Below are 15307 nucleotides of genomic sequence, written 5' to 3' on the forward strand. Positions count from 1 at the left end.
CAAAATTAAACTCTTTAGTTTTCATCTCTGTACCCTAGGGCTTTACTGCACAACGTAACATATTTTAATATGGTTAAATGCTACTGATGTTGCAAAATGTTATTCCTTATTGAAAATGGTCATTAATATCACTTCATACCTCAGAGAGTATGGTAGTAATTTGGTAATAAAACACACTATTATCATCGTCTTCTAATAACCTGAAAGTGTTGTAATCCTAGGGCCCTAAATGTGTTATGGAATATTATTAGAACAAGCACATTCTGGTCATTATTTAGATGGGAACATTTCCCATGTCTCTCATACCTCATTCAGTAATTGCACACTCCTGCTATAATTAAATTTGTCCATTTTAAATTGTCCATAATATTGTAAGGTTCATTTTTCTGGTCCTGTGGGACACATCATTGACTCCATTTTGGGCACAACACACTTTTTAATGATATATTTTTAAATTGTTTATTTTTATTTAAGTGACTGTCTAGAATAATAAGTTGAAACATCCTGAATTAGATAAAACAGTTTAAAGTGGGGGGAAGGGAGAAGAGAAACCATAGCTCCCTAAATACATAAAACAAGAGTGAGATGTTTTCCCTCAAGTGACTTTACCTACTTGCCCATGGTCTTCCAGGCAAAGATACTGCTTTGAGAGGAGCGTTTACTGAAGACTCCCATATTCATGGGAGCACAAATCCAGTATCGGACGCTTGGCAAGGAGGTGTCAGAGCCCAGGTTTCGGGAGGAGACGCACAACCACAGCGGTGTGCGTGCACAGCCGCCTACCTCCTCACCGTCGCAGAGTCCTCCTCAAAGCCTGAGCCTGGCGTCGCTGGAGCCAGAGAACCAGCGGCCGGGTTTGGAAACACGCCACTGCTGAAGGCGCCATGCGCAGGTATTCTTACCAGGAGTGACAGCAAATCTTTAAAACCTGTCATTTGCTCATAGCACCTATTCAAGCAAGAACAGGATTTAAGTTTATATTAAAATGCTGAATACAGCAAAAGAAAATTTCATAAATGAAGAAGAAAAACACTAAGGTTGAAACACAGTGTATTTAAACATACACCTAACCATGTAAACGTGTAAATTGTTCACTGTGAATAAAAATCTGAAAACGTGCATTTTGCAAAACTAGTATCATTTAATAGTATTAAATTTCAGCAGCTGAGTTATCTGATAGGACTATGAGGCATCGTTGTACCGCTCTGGCTGGATTGCTGCTGTTAAGCCCGGCAAAAAGAGCACACAGGGACGCAGGCTGCTTCCATATTCTTGCAAAAAAATTGTTAGGCCATTTTCCTCTCCTCAATAAATGCCTAAATACAAGCGTCTCATAAGGGATTTGCATGGGATCTTATGCACAAATAAACTGCAAAATTTAAATACATCAGACAAATCATGGAAAACTCATAAGCAAACTGTATCCAGACAAACCTAACAAGTGAGACAGCTCAACCACTTGGCAGCCTCAGCATATCTGCGAAATATGAGCCAAGGATACAAACCAGCAGCAGATCAAAACTCCCAGAGAATGGCATCTGGATTCAGTAGCTGTTATGATAACAGAAGGAAGAAAAGTGCATTTGTATTTGGAAAAATCATAATGCTTAAAATAGATTTCAAGGCTATGTGAAATATATACAGTTCTGCATGCCTGTAGAGATGCATGAAACAAACATAAAATGCTATAAGAGATACAGCTCGGGAAGGGAAATCACTTAAAAGTAAATACTTCGTTTAATGAGATAGAATTTACTGAAATGGAAAACAAACCATTCCATATGTCTCTCCACAAGCACCTCTGATGTTTTAAAATGCATGTAAGGACAAGATCCAGCACAAATATTTAGTACTACATTCTATTACACAATAGATAACAAAAATAAGCGGTCATTTTAGGGTTCAACTTACCTACTCAGAGAATGAAAAATCTTATTCAGCTATATGTCAATATTAAGAGAGCAAAAGCATCCAAGAATGAAGAGAAATTCCAGGAAAAAAAGAAAAAAAAATTCAAATGATTGATAATCATCTGAGAAGTGTTCAGACTGTATACAAACAGCAACTGCCATGTTCAAAAACTATTAAAATGTTATAAAGGAGACTACAGACAAGCACTCAAAAGTCATTGTAAATATGGCATTTCCTGCATATTAATACTTTGAATTCCCACCTACAGGTGCCCCATAGACCCATGCAAAAAACTATGATTTACAGTGAGCATATCTTAGTGTCTGTGCACATGTGCATGACAACACATAATACTTTTACGCAAATGTCACAAAGTTTCCCTCTTTCTGTGGTTTTGTTACTGTGTAATTACAGCAGGAGGTAATATGTCACAACACCATACTCTTATATAAATATTTTTTCAGCTTTCACAAATCTGCAGTTTTCCATCTTTGCAGTAGCAAGATGATGGAATTTAGGCAATAAACTTGCACTGACACCAGTTGTGCTCCTGGATGTCAAAGTTTGGCAGACACTTGTAATTTAGGAATGAAAGAAATACTTCTTCTTTTTAAACAAGCTCATTAACAAGATAAGCATGTTACAAAATTACCTTCAAAATGACATTATTATCAACCCAAATCATTCAGAACTAATAGTCCTTGTCCTCCAAAAATTATAAAAATTATTTTTAATTCATATTCAAAACAGACAAAATCCAACCATGGGAGACAAATCGGATGTAATATGTAGATAATTAGAAAGAGGCAATTCAGAATTTAATACAGAGTATTTAGCCTCCATTAGAAAATGTTGAGGAGTCCACAAGTCAAGAAGGTTGAAGAGTCCTGCTCTATAACTGTCATCCTAAACAGAAGATATAACTTTGAATTTTCAAGTAAAGATCTGATATCAGTAGTTTAGGTTTTAAATATAACATGCTGTAAATGCTGGCAGTGTTATAAAATAACTTCTTTCAACAGAAGCTAATCATATTTGAATCTTGCAAGACAATATGGATACACAACAATAAAAAAAGCTAGCAAGCTGGATCTTCCCCTAAACATAGTTTATATATATAAGAAAGATTTCCCAAATGCCTGGAAACCATCCAGCATTTGCAGTCACTTGTTTGCATTTGCAATATACTTTTTATTATCTGTTGAATAAACACTAAAAAACGCCTGCGTATGTTTTATTCATCTTCATTTATAGTGACCTACCTATTTCCAAATAAATTACAGATTTTGCAACATTTCAATAAAAAATAAAAACAAAGGTTAGCGAATTCAGATCCTCTTTTATTCCCTTAACACTACAGCACTTACTCATTTTCATTAACACAAAATAAAGACCAGCTCTCCCATAACTAGGTCTTCAAAAAATTATACATCTCACTAAAAGGGACACAGGTAGATTATTGATTCATCTGTCTTTCTGCATAATGACAAACCACTGCTGCTACTAATTTATTAACCCTTCAGAGAATTATCTGAAGTAATAACAATTAAAAAAAAAAACTAACTAGAAAAAGCTCCTGAGTGTAATTAAAGAACTTGAACACAAGAGGTAGCTAGTGTCTCCATCTTCTTATCTAATATTCTGAAACATGAGAGAAGACAGAATGGGAAATGAGTTGTAGCATTTTAAAAATGAGATGGAAAAATGAAAGTTCTCTGCTCACAGAGAACAACGAAAGGCTTTTTTTTGGCTTTACCTGTGTGGAAAAACACCTTGTTCACTTTGAGCCATTTCTTAGCAAAGCTGGGAGTCCTCACAGAAAAGTTCATTTTCAGTCAGGCTGCTTCTCAGAAGGACTTTCTTCCCTGATGAAAATGAATGCCACCTGCTTCACATGCCACTCCAGCATTTGCTTGAAAATGATTATAACTGACCCTAATTCTAGGCACTTTTCGTATGATAAATACACCTTTTTGAAAGCACAATAATATTGCTACTGAAGATATAATTATAAATGCACAAGTTTTCAAACTACTCAAGTATATTAATTAAAACCTGGCACTGTTGCAGGAAAAAAATCAGCTAAAAGGAGTATGATGCATATAACATATCAAGTAGACCATAATTATTACCTGTCCTTGATAAAGATGTTCAGAAGATTAATACTTCAACACTGTGCATCTGATCATTTTAATAATCATTTAATACAACGGACAAATCCATCAAAATCCCATCCTGCCAAGGGACTCATTGACTGTTAGGCTGTTAAAAGTGCACACCAGGAACTCCCCACTGCTTCCTAATGACAGTAATTAAACACCTGGCAGTAACAGCCTGTACCTGACTAGCTCTTTCGCAGATAGGTTCTCCCAATCATTACGTACGTGCCGAGAACTGAAAGGGAATATCCATTACAGATAATAACACAGGTCTGCAGAAGCCTGAAACTAAAACTGTTCATGTGTACCTGTCACAGGCTCAGTGCCTTGCTCAAACTACACCAGCCGCAGGTGAATTTTGGACATGACCCCTCAGAAACACCATGAGAACTGGAGCGGTCTTTCAGACATGTATACACACAGTCACAAAGGTACATATCTAAATTTCAGATTAAGATCTGCTCTTAGGGGTGGCTTCGTTAGAGCCGACCTGCCTCCACCATGGTGGGTTCCCAGTCTTAGATAACATTTCTCCAGTGAGTGAATTCACTAAATGTAGAAGGTCAAACCATGACTTATGAGATAATATAATTTACCACAAAACCAAAGCTAAGAGCTGTGTGTAATCCTGTACTTGCAGTGAAAGCTGGTGGTTTTTTTGTTTTTTTAACCAACAAGAGATTTCTTTTGGAAAAATGGGAGTTAGGAGGGTATTATTGCTAAGTGCTACTGTAATGTGTAATATATAGTATCAAAATAAATGAAAATCATACTACCATACTAATACTTCTACTAATACTGATGTTCCTGTATAGAACCCTTCATCATTAGATCTCAAAGCACTTAATCTTTTATGCTGAAATGCAAACTACCAATACAAAAGCTCTGCAGTTAACGCCATATCAGATTACTACAGTATAAAATTCATCAAAGAATAAGAAACAATAGCTCTGTATATTCCTTTACATGAAAAATACTGAAATATTAAAAAAAAAAACTAAAGTAAAAAAAATAAAGTGCATCTTTTGAGACAAAAATAGCATGCCATTTACTTTGCATCATATTCTTGATAAGCATACAAATGCAACTAAAAACTATAACAATTCTTGATTTGTATTGATTACTAGAGTAGTCAGTATGACCTGAAATTTTCAATTCCAATTTCCTTTCAGGGCTTATCACCAGGCACGCTGCTGCAAATGGGTGTCAGAGGGAAGCAGCGATGCGGATAAGAAACACTCCCTTACAAGCCAGCCATTTCTGAGGAACAGGTCTGCAGCGGCGGGCACGGCGTCTGGACTCTCTCAGCGTCAAGGGAATTAGACCTTCAGGCACCCAAGACGCTTCTTACCGTTGGACCTTCAACAGCAGCTGGAAACGAGGCTGCAGAGGCTGCCGCAAAAGCCGCCTTCGGCTTCGTCAGCCTTCTTACGCTTCCACGAGGGGCAATGGCCAGGGAGCAGCAGCATGGCTGCTCCGCCGGGGAAGGCTGGGCGCCCGAACCTGGCAGCCTCCGCGCCGCCGCCGCAGAGAGACATGCTGCTGGGCGACCTGGCAGCGCCCAGACGGGGTGAAAGACTGCTATCTGAAAAGGTTTCAATACAATTTTTTAAATGATCAATATTAAGAATCGTTTTGAATACCACATACAACAAATACTACAAATGCTAGATTCAAAATAAATTACAATAGGGATGTACATTTCATCTGGTCTACAATGGAATTACTGTAATAATATTATATACCTAATTTTAGATCTCTAAGTTTTAAGGAAATAAAATCAAAGTAGTGCAATCCTCTTTTTTATTACACATTTAATCCTCACTATAAATATCCTAAATAAAGAAGTTATTCCTATCAGCTTATAGACAGGATACAAAAAAGTGCCTATATTTACACCTACTTAATATAATTCCATACTGCTACATCACTAGACATTAGAAATGTAAAAATTACATTTTTAAAAGATAAACTTCTAATTTATGTACGTATACACTGATGCCAATACAGGAAGTTAAATAAAAGTACTTGATGTGCTGTTAACAAATGAAAATAATTTTTTAAAATAAAACCATATAATGGAAGCCAGTATTATAGTTTAAAAAAAAAAAATCCTAAATAACAAACTGATGTTAAAAAAAAAAAAAACTATGCCACTCTCTGCTAATGAGCAGAGAGAGGTTTTTTTGTTTGTTAAACTATCAACTGTAACCACAAGATCTCAGTCCTTAATTGTAACAGCTAGCTCAAAGCCCGTTACTTCATACGTAAAACTGGAACATGAGAAAAAAAACAAACCTACAATCTCTGGACATTTAACTAAACTCAGTTTGATCTACCTTTGTAATGCCCATCATTCAATCTGCTAAACACCAGCTATGAAAGATTGCAGTAGACTGTCTCTACTACCCAAAACAGCTTAGAATCACGACTAAATTTTCTTTCCCTTTATAGCTCATTTATCTGTTGAGTAACACAGGTCTCAGCACTGATCTCTAAAGGAACCTGTTGGTGACCTTCTACTGTCGACAAAAAATAAAACCTTGGTATTTACTCTTCCCCTCTATTTCCTACCTTTTAACTTTTGTGCTTATCTACAGACAAACATTCTCTTTTATACCATGGCCATTAAGTCTTCTTTAGAACTTCTGGAGAGGGATCTGGTCAAAAGCCTTTCAGAAATCAAAGTATAAAATATCCAATGGATCATTCTCTGCCATCAAGAAACTCCAGTAGGTTTGTGAAATATGACTTCTATCAATACACATGAATATATTTGTGAGATATGATGGAAACTATGCCAGCTCCTCCCCAAAAGATCAGATTCATCCAAGCATCCACTAATCACATTTTTTTATTATTGTTCATATCAATTTGCCTGGGACAAGCATGAGGACTACCAGTCTACAGTTCCCTCCATCTCCCCAAGAAACCCTTCTTAATGGTATCACATTTACTTCTCTCCCATCCTCAAGTACCCAGACAGTTTTCAACAAGTGATTACATGCCACTATTCCTGATTCAACTCCTTTAATTTCACATTCATTTAGAATTTTAGGACAAATATTACCTGATACTGGCAATTTGCTACTACCCAATTTGTCTATTCTTTCCATAAACTCTTTTACTGACACCAGTTTAAGACAGCACCTTTGCTGAGTCCTCCATGAAGATGGATTTCAGCACAGGAAAGTCCCCAAATTCCTCCATGCTTCATTTCATCACATGCTCCTGTCCTACAGACTTTTGGGCAGGCTTCCTGCTCCTGATTTGTCTGAAGAAGAATCTTAAGTTTTAGTGTCCCTGGACAATGACTGAACATGTGGCCTCTAAAAGACACTTGAATTTCTAAGAGTGGCCTCTTACTAAGACACAAAGGAACTCTTACCCCAGGTTAGTGACACCAGGACAAATGCCTCTACACTTTTTGACATTACTTTAGATCCACAAAGATCAGACAAAACATGTAGGTTTAAGTAACCCACCTGTTCTTTGGTAAGTCAAAGACAAGTCTTGGACGCAAGACATGGCAATTCAGCACCTCCTGTCATCTGACTGTGAAACCCAAATTTCAATTCTCTCTTTAGTGCAGGAATGCACATGGAAGTGAAGTATTTCTCTTCTGTAAAGACAGCTATACAATTAGAGGAACAAATCTTCCTTTCAGCTTTGCAGGAAATAGTGCTTGCTGTGCCCTGCACGAAGGACTTCTGTTTTGTGCTTATGGGCATATCATGCAAGAAAAAAATTGGCTCAGACTCTATTCCCCTGATACTCATTCTTGAGAAAGTACACTTTAGTTGGAGGTCTTGTGATCTTAAGTGCTCAGGAGTCATGAGTCAGTCTCCCCCTTCTCCGGGGAAAAAAGAAACAGATGGATTTTAAACAGTTACGAGCTTTAAAACACAAAAAAAACCCTGGGTTTCTTTTACTTATATGTTACAAGTAAACCGTCAGATTTTTCTTGGATTAAATTTTCAGGGTCTTATCTGGAATTATAAAACTTAAAATCTTGGTCTTATTGGAGTCAACAGGCGCTCTGTCATTCATTTCAATACGCAAACTTTTCTGAAAATGAAATTTAGGATTCATGTTTATACATGATTACAAGGATAATATCCTCTGCAAAATTCAACCACTACAGGAACTGGAAACACTAGATCTGCTACAACTCATGTAAAATCAACTATCCTGATATTTCACATGTATACTTAATGTAACGTTCCCTCTGCCGACTAAAGTTTGTTCCCATCTACCAGTTGATGCCTCCTCTCTTTTTCTATACATCATCCAAATCTCGTACAGTGCCAAGAAAATACGAGGATGGGAGGTCTTGCAACTCATGTATGTGGTAACAGTAAAAAAGAACTGTTTGACACAAACTGTGTGCAGCTAGGGTCCATTTCAACTCCTAAACAAATCGCCACATAAAAGAAGAGATATCAACTGGCGGAGACCTCCTGTCTTCTGCCCTTAATGCTCGTTCCTAGTGAACTCCGGCCCTGCTTTTGCTTACAAACAATTCTATTGTATAACGAAATCAGGGCTGGTCATACCACATTCCTGCTCCTCATTACTGATGTGTTTCATACCAACAGTTTCTTCAAAACAGACTTGCCCACAGTCATACAGCGTGTTTGTGACAGAGCCAAAAAGCAACCAGCCACAAGAGGAGAGTGAAACACCACTCCTTCCCAGAAGTCTTCAGGCTCTTCCCGTGACTTCCAGGAGAAATGTTTCTATTATCTCATCTTTGTGCTCCTTCGAAACATCTTTACTTGTGTCTCATTCTTAAAATTGTTCTGTTTTCTTTTTCAAAAAGGTATTTATTGAACAAACCAGACCACCATATGCAACGTACTCTCTTGTTTAACACAGGTCTGTTGTTTTTTGTGATAAAAAGTTTTCAGGTTTCATTCACTGAACATCATAATTAGACATAACTGCTTACACACAGAGATTTACCTTCCAAAGCGTACATAAATTACTGTTGGCCAGACATGGATAGTATCGACAGCTTATCACAGTTAGATCACCAGGATTTCTGTAAATTATGTCTATAATCCTTTTTTTTAATTGCAAATTATTTCTTAGTTATTTTAATCTTATTATCATTTTGAAAGGAGGTTTTACTATAAAATTTGTGCAGAAGTCAGTGATTTAATTCTGTCTCCACTGAAGCTTGCTGCCCTGTCACTCATTTTCTACTCCAATTTCTTCCATTAAATTAATTCACTGTGCTACAATGTTGCTTTTGATTTATCCAGCGAACCAAAGATATAATGAAGCAGAAAATAAAACCAACAAAACTCTACTGCTCAAATTGTTTTTTCACTTATTTTATTATGGCTACAAGAATAATGCCCTCAACAGCAACATGCCTTTTCACTTCAGTCTCTCAATAAAAATGGCTTTTCTAACAGCAGAATTAAGAAAATAAGTACTGATTAACTTGAAAACAAACTAAAATAAAAAAAAGTTAAAAATTCAGGCTCTGTTTTATAAATCAATATAACTAATGTTTTTAAAAAAGGATTTTTTTTCTTCAAATTATGATTCCCATGGTACAATTTTAGGATTATAACAGAGAAACTTGAAACAAAATCCATAAATCTGAAGGGCTTTTCTAGCTGATCAAAGCATCAGATACAACTGCTGTGTTTTATAAGTCAAACCAAAATGCTGATCTAAACAGTATGAGTACTGGGACAGACTAGGTCCAAATCTGTAACTGGTTTTCAATTTCAGGGTATGAAAATAAAGAACTGTTAGTAAAATACAGCAAAAGATTAACGTATTAATCTCTGTAAAGTTACCTATACTTACATTCACAAAGTACATTAATATATTGGGAGATTTACAGATAGTCTCTATCTAGACTGCGTATAACCAGGCCACTACATTTGGAAACAATTAAGAAGAGGCAAGAGCAGTTCCAAATATTCGGTTAACCTGGATTTGATATCCATACGGTACCTGAGAGGTCCTGGGGAACCCTGAAGAGAACACGGACCTTTCCAAAAGATAAATGCAGAACTTCAGAGTGGCTAGTCAAGTATTTTTCCTACTAATAAAAGTAAAGTGGGTGTGCGCATAACAGCCTATTTTTTATTTTGGCAGATGAAAATATACTTTCTTTTTGGCAGCCATAAAAAGAAAAGGGCTGCAGAAAGGGAAGAACGGGTAAATCAAGATGGTCATCCTGGTCTTTCACAGAATCACAGAATCGCTGAGGTTGGAAGGGACCTCTGGAGATCATCTAGTCCAACCCCCCTACTCAAGCAGCGTCACCTAGAGCACGTTGCACAGGATTGCATCCAGGCGCGTTTTGAATATCTCCAGAGAAGGAGACTCCACCACCTCTCGGGGCAACCTGTTCCAGTGCTCTGTCACCCTCACAGTGAAAAAGTTTTTCCTCATGTTCAGATGGAAGCGTCTGTGTTTCAGTTTGTGCCCGTTGCCTCGCGTCCTGTCGCTCGGCACCACTGAAAAGAGTCTGGTCCCATCCTCTCGACACCCTCCCTGCAGATACTTGTACATGCTGATAAGATCCCCTCTCAGCCTTCTCTTCTCCAGGCTAAACAGGCCAAGCTCTCTCAGCCTTTCCTCATAAGAGAGATGTTCCAATCCCCTAATCATCTTAGTAGCCCTTCGCTGGACTTGCTCCAGTAGTGCCACATCCCTCTTGTACTGGGGAGCCCAGAACTGGACGCAGTACTCCAGATGTGGCCTCACCAGGGCTGAGTAGAGGGGGAGAATCACCTCCCTCGACCTGCTGGCAACACTCTTCCTGATGCACCCCAGGATACCATTGGCCTTCTTGGCCACAAGGGCACATTGCTGCCTCATGCTTAACTTGGTGTCCACCAGCACTCCCAGGTCCTTCTCCGCAGAGCTGCTTTGCAGCAGATCAACCCCCAACCTGTACTGGTGCATGGGGTTATTCCTCCCCAGGTGCAGGACCCTGCACTTGCCTTTGTTGAACTTCATGAGGTTCCTCTCCGCCCACCTCTCCAGCCTGTCCAGGTCTCTCTGAATGGCAGCACAGCCCTCTGGTGTATCCGCCACTCCTCCCAGTTTTGTATCGTCAGCAAACTTGCTGAGGGTGCACTCTGTCCCTTCATCCAGGTCATTGATGAAGAAGTTGAACAAGACTGGACACCACTATGCACTATACACCAGCTCTGTAGCATCTCTATGGGCTAATCTCTTAAATTACTGGCAAATACCCCACCTTCTGCCACGTGATGGTTACTTAAAAGACTGAGCAGCTCAATGGAGACCAGAGCCAAGAGGCAACAGGCTACACAGAAATGCCCTGAAGACCCACCCCAGCTGGACCACTCTGCTGTATGCAATCATCAACTTTTAACTTGCAAACTAGGCAAACAGCAAGGGACAGCTACATATGAAAAGAATAAAACAGTTTACTAGGGAGTTTATTTACTCAGTAAACAACCACTGTATCATCTGGAAGGACTAAAGTCTTTTTTTCTTTTTTCTTTTTTTTTAATAATTAGCAGATGTTCGCTATTATTCTTTCAAGATGCATGAACAAAAAAAAATTGTTGACTTCCATTTTCTGTAATCCAAATGTACATGTTCAGGTATCTTAAAACCAAAAACAGTCATCTGACTCCAAGATATTAAGCCAAAGGCAATGCGTAAGTTATTGAATTCAATATATGCTGACTGCATCAGGTTAAGTGGCTATATTCAGCCCTCCTAACTTCTGCCAGAAAGTGGAAGGAGGACGAAAAAGGAATTAAATTACACATAAATAAATGGACATATATTTACACACACAATGCTAACTAGCTCAGTCAATTGTTTTATAACAGCAAGCATCAACATTTTCAATGATTCAGGAAATCATTCTCATTCTAAAAAGGCAACAAGCTAGTACAATGGCATTCAACAACTGTTTTCACATAATGCAAATCTATCACGGTCCCCACGTAACTGTCAGTGTCACCACTCTATCACTTTCTTTCAAATCAAACAGGTGCAGCAAGCTGATAGGAAAAAAGACGGATGTCTCAGTCTTACATCTGCAGCGCTGTTATTGTATATAACTAATGTAATAAAGTGGAACACCAGTGCTTGGTATCATTCATCAATGCAGTATGCTGGTGTCAAGAGGAGAAATATGTTCTTTACTGACAACTTGTTTTAATGAAAATGTATTGTAATATTTAAAAAGTTTTCAAAGATAACTCCTAGTTATGACAGCCGACATGTTTATGGCAGCTTTTTTTTTTTGTGAAAAATGTGCAGCAAGAATGACTTAATATTAGAAACAAAGAAATCAAAGTAATATGCCTTAACATGACAAATTATTACGAGAGGAAGAGGTGGACATTTTTTATTAAAATTCAGTTACTTAAATGCTAAATAACTGAAAGTGAGAATTGTATAAGATAATCTAAGGAAGCTTGATAGGAACATTTAATTTTAAAATCATGAAAACCGGAACAGTTCTTAATGAACAAAATGACTTCAACAGTGACACTGTGGGACACTGACTCATATAAGTATAAAGTTATGACATTTCAAGTTTGATCTTGCAATGAAAGCCAAATACACAGTAGAGTTACTGCCACCTAGATTTTGTTGGGATACCTTTTCAAGAAATAGGGAGCAACTGAGTGGGTTTTTTTTTCTTTTTCAGCATAAATGAAGAGGAAGAAGAAGAAATTGTATTATTAAAACTCTCCATAACCTATCTGAAAGATGATCAGCACAAAAGTAAATAAAGATTTAAGTTTATAGTATGGAAGTATTATGGAAAAACATCTATTAATACAACTAGCATATGGTGGACTCAAGTTCAAAGGGCCCATGTAAAGTTTTTCTAAACACCAGTAGGAACTCTAACCATCATGCTGTTCTGCATTTCTTTTCCTTCTTTGCCAGTTTTTGGCCATAATTTCCATCCTGTGCTTCAGAAACATCTCAAGGAAAGATCTGTGAAATCATCATATTCCTCCAAAAAGTTATGGCTCTACTTGGACATAAAAGTTTAGTGTACTGTTTCTGTGATTTTCTCAACATCATCAATCATTTCTTGATTATACCCAATTCAATAGAAAGGCAATTTTCATAAAATTTATAATGAGAATAAAGATCTTGGTTTTTTAGCTTTAAACACCACATAAAACAGCTCACTATTTCTAACCATACTGAAAACTACAGTAAAGGCTGTAGGAGAAAAAAAATAATTTAAAGCAATGTTCTTTTTCCCAATGACATTACCCAAGAAGAAAAGCTGTCAGTCACAAAAGTTAATAGAATCATAACAGATGACAAGAAATTAGTTACAGCCAAAGTGTGAAATGTGACCATCACTCTTTCACTACTTTCTATTTATTTTAAATAACAGATGAGCAGTCATTAATATTTACTATATTTCAAATCAGTTTGATAATACAGATCAGTAGACTGAAGTCAGAGCAGGCAGCAGCTGGTTAGATGGATGTCATCTGTCAGTGGCTGTTCTTCTAAAAGCCCCTAATACTGTCAGTGAAAATTACAGTCCACAAATCAAAAGAACATAAGTGCTTAAACTGAAACATATATGAAATCAGACAGCTCCCACTGGATTTTCCCCATGTTCTATTACCTCCATGATCAATTCACGGTTCAAGTGACAGAAATTGCTGAGAAAGCAAAACACTGCTTTCTTTCTATTTGAGAGCTACACTTTGAGCCAGGGGACATATTTTTAGATAATTAAAATTAATTTTCCTTCCTTTTTGTCACAAAACATTAAAATCAACCTGCTGTAAAGCCTAGGGCTCACTCTCTCTCTCTCTCGCACAGAATAACAGGGGAAAGAAGTTTCTGTTACAGTTAGTACTGTTACAAAAGTGGCAAACTCATTAGCTGTAAATGAGACAAAACAATTTTCAGTCAGCAAATTCTGTAATACTAAACCGTAGTCTTTTCTAATAGTATAAAAATGTTGGAAAAGACTACACAATCAAAACTTTAGTAACTATTCAAAATATATGTCAAAATATTGCTTATATAACACAAATAGGCAAGTTTTATGCCAATTAAGCGACCAAGTGTTCCACAAAAATAGAAACAGTGGCAAAACACTTAGGTTTCTCTATAACTCTTTTAAGAGTTATAGAGTTTGCTGATAATAAGTCTTCAGCGGAAGTACAGAAAGGTACTTTAAAATTAGTTTTCTGCTTCTGCTGAAGTACTGGGATTATGAGCATTTTGAATCAGAGTGGTACAGTAGATATGTCCAGAAATTAATGTTCCTCCTCCTTTTTTTCTTTTTTCCCCTCTAGTTCGTTTCTGGTTTGCTTTTTTTTTCCCCCTCCTCTTAATTGGAATAGGATGGCTAAACCTAGAAAGGGAATCTCTTACCGGCATTATTTCAGCTGACAACATGGTATTTCAAAATGCATTATCCTGTTTTGAGGATATAATTCTGTACAAATAGCAAATAAGCAGAAAAAATATATATAATAAGACAGTGGGACTCAGAAGGGGATTTTATTAAAGAAGCATGCCATTTCCTTGCTAACCATGGAATGCTGTCAAGTATTTTAAGTGAATAACCTGTGTGCAACAGCAGCGGCAGGGTGCCAACCGGGTACAAAGCAACTTCGTGAAGAAGGCCTTGTGGATCCCTCCCGGACAGCCCTTTGGAGGCACATCAGCAGTGTGCCCTCGCGGTGGAGGTGCTGGCTGCGTTAGCACGAGGCGATGCCTCTCCTCTGCTCAGGGCTTGTGCAGCCACATCAGGAGCGAGTCCAGTGAAGGCCACCAAGATGATGGGCTGGAAGCACAGGACGTACAAGGAGAGGCCCAGAGAGCCACGCTCATGCCATTTGAGGAAGAGGAGGCTCAAAGAGGAGCTTACCGTTGTCTTCAGCCACATAATGGGAAAGTAGAGAGAAAACAGAGTGGTAGGAAGAGGCAATGCAGGAAACTGATAAGACCTTAGGAACGCTTTTGCACCACGGCTGTAGTGAAACACCAACACAGGTGCCCAGAGAGGCTGTGCAATCTCCATCCTGGGAGATACTCAAAGCCAGGCTGCACAGGCCCCGAGCAAGTCGGCCCTATTTTAAGCCAGGGGCTAGACTAAATGACTCCAGAGGTCCCTTCCAACCTGAATGATGCTGCAATTCTATGACTCTCTGCTTTGTTTTTCACGGTCTTTGGAGGTATGCCTACAATTTGGTGCGAGATCAAAAAACATTAACCAAGGCAAA

The 15307-nt window shown here is 37.9% G+C and overlaps 1 protein-coding gene and 1 long non-coding RNA gene across 12 annotated transcripts in view; both read right to left on the reverse strand.

Annotated features, from left to right (window-relative positions):
- Positions 1-15307, reverse strand: part of PARD3 (par-3 family cell polarity regulator) — a 477274-nt gene that overhangs the window by 390988 nt on the left and 70979 nt on the right. The gene's annotated exons all lie outside the window — the stretch shown is intronic.
- On the reverse strand, positions 13506-14713 carry LOC136991415 (uncharacterized). The gene is made up of 3 exons (XR_010883611.1): positions 14649-14713; positions 14454-14517; positions 13506-13586 (listed from the first exon to the last, which is right to left on the reverse strand). It is a non-coding gene; the product is annotated as an uncharacterized lncRNA (long non-coding RNA).

The sequence above is a fragment of the Apteryx mantelli genome, chromosome 2, assembly GCF_036417845.1.
Source record: "Apteryx mantelli isolate bAptMan1 chromosome 2, bAptMan1.hap1, whole genome shotgun sequence".
Classification (NCBI taxonomy): domain Eukaryota; kingdom Metazoa; phylum Chordata; class Aves; order Apterygiformes; family Apterygidae; genus Apteryx; species Apteryx mantelli.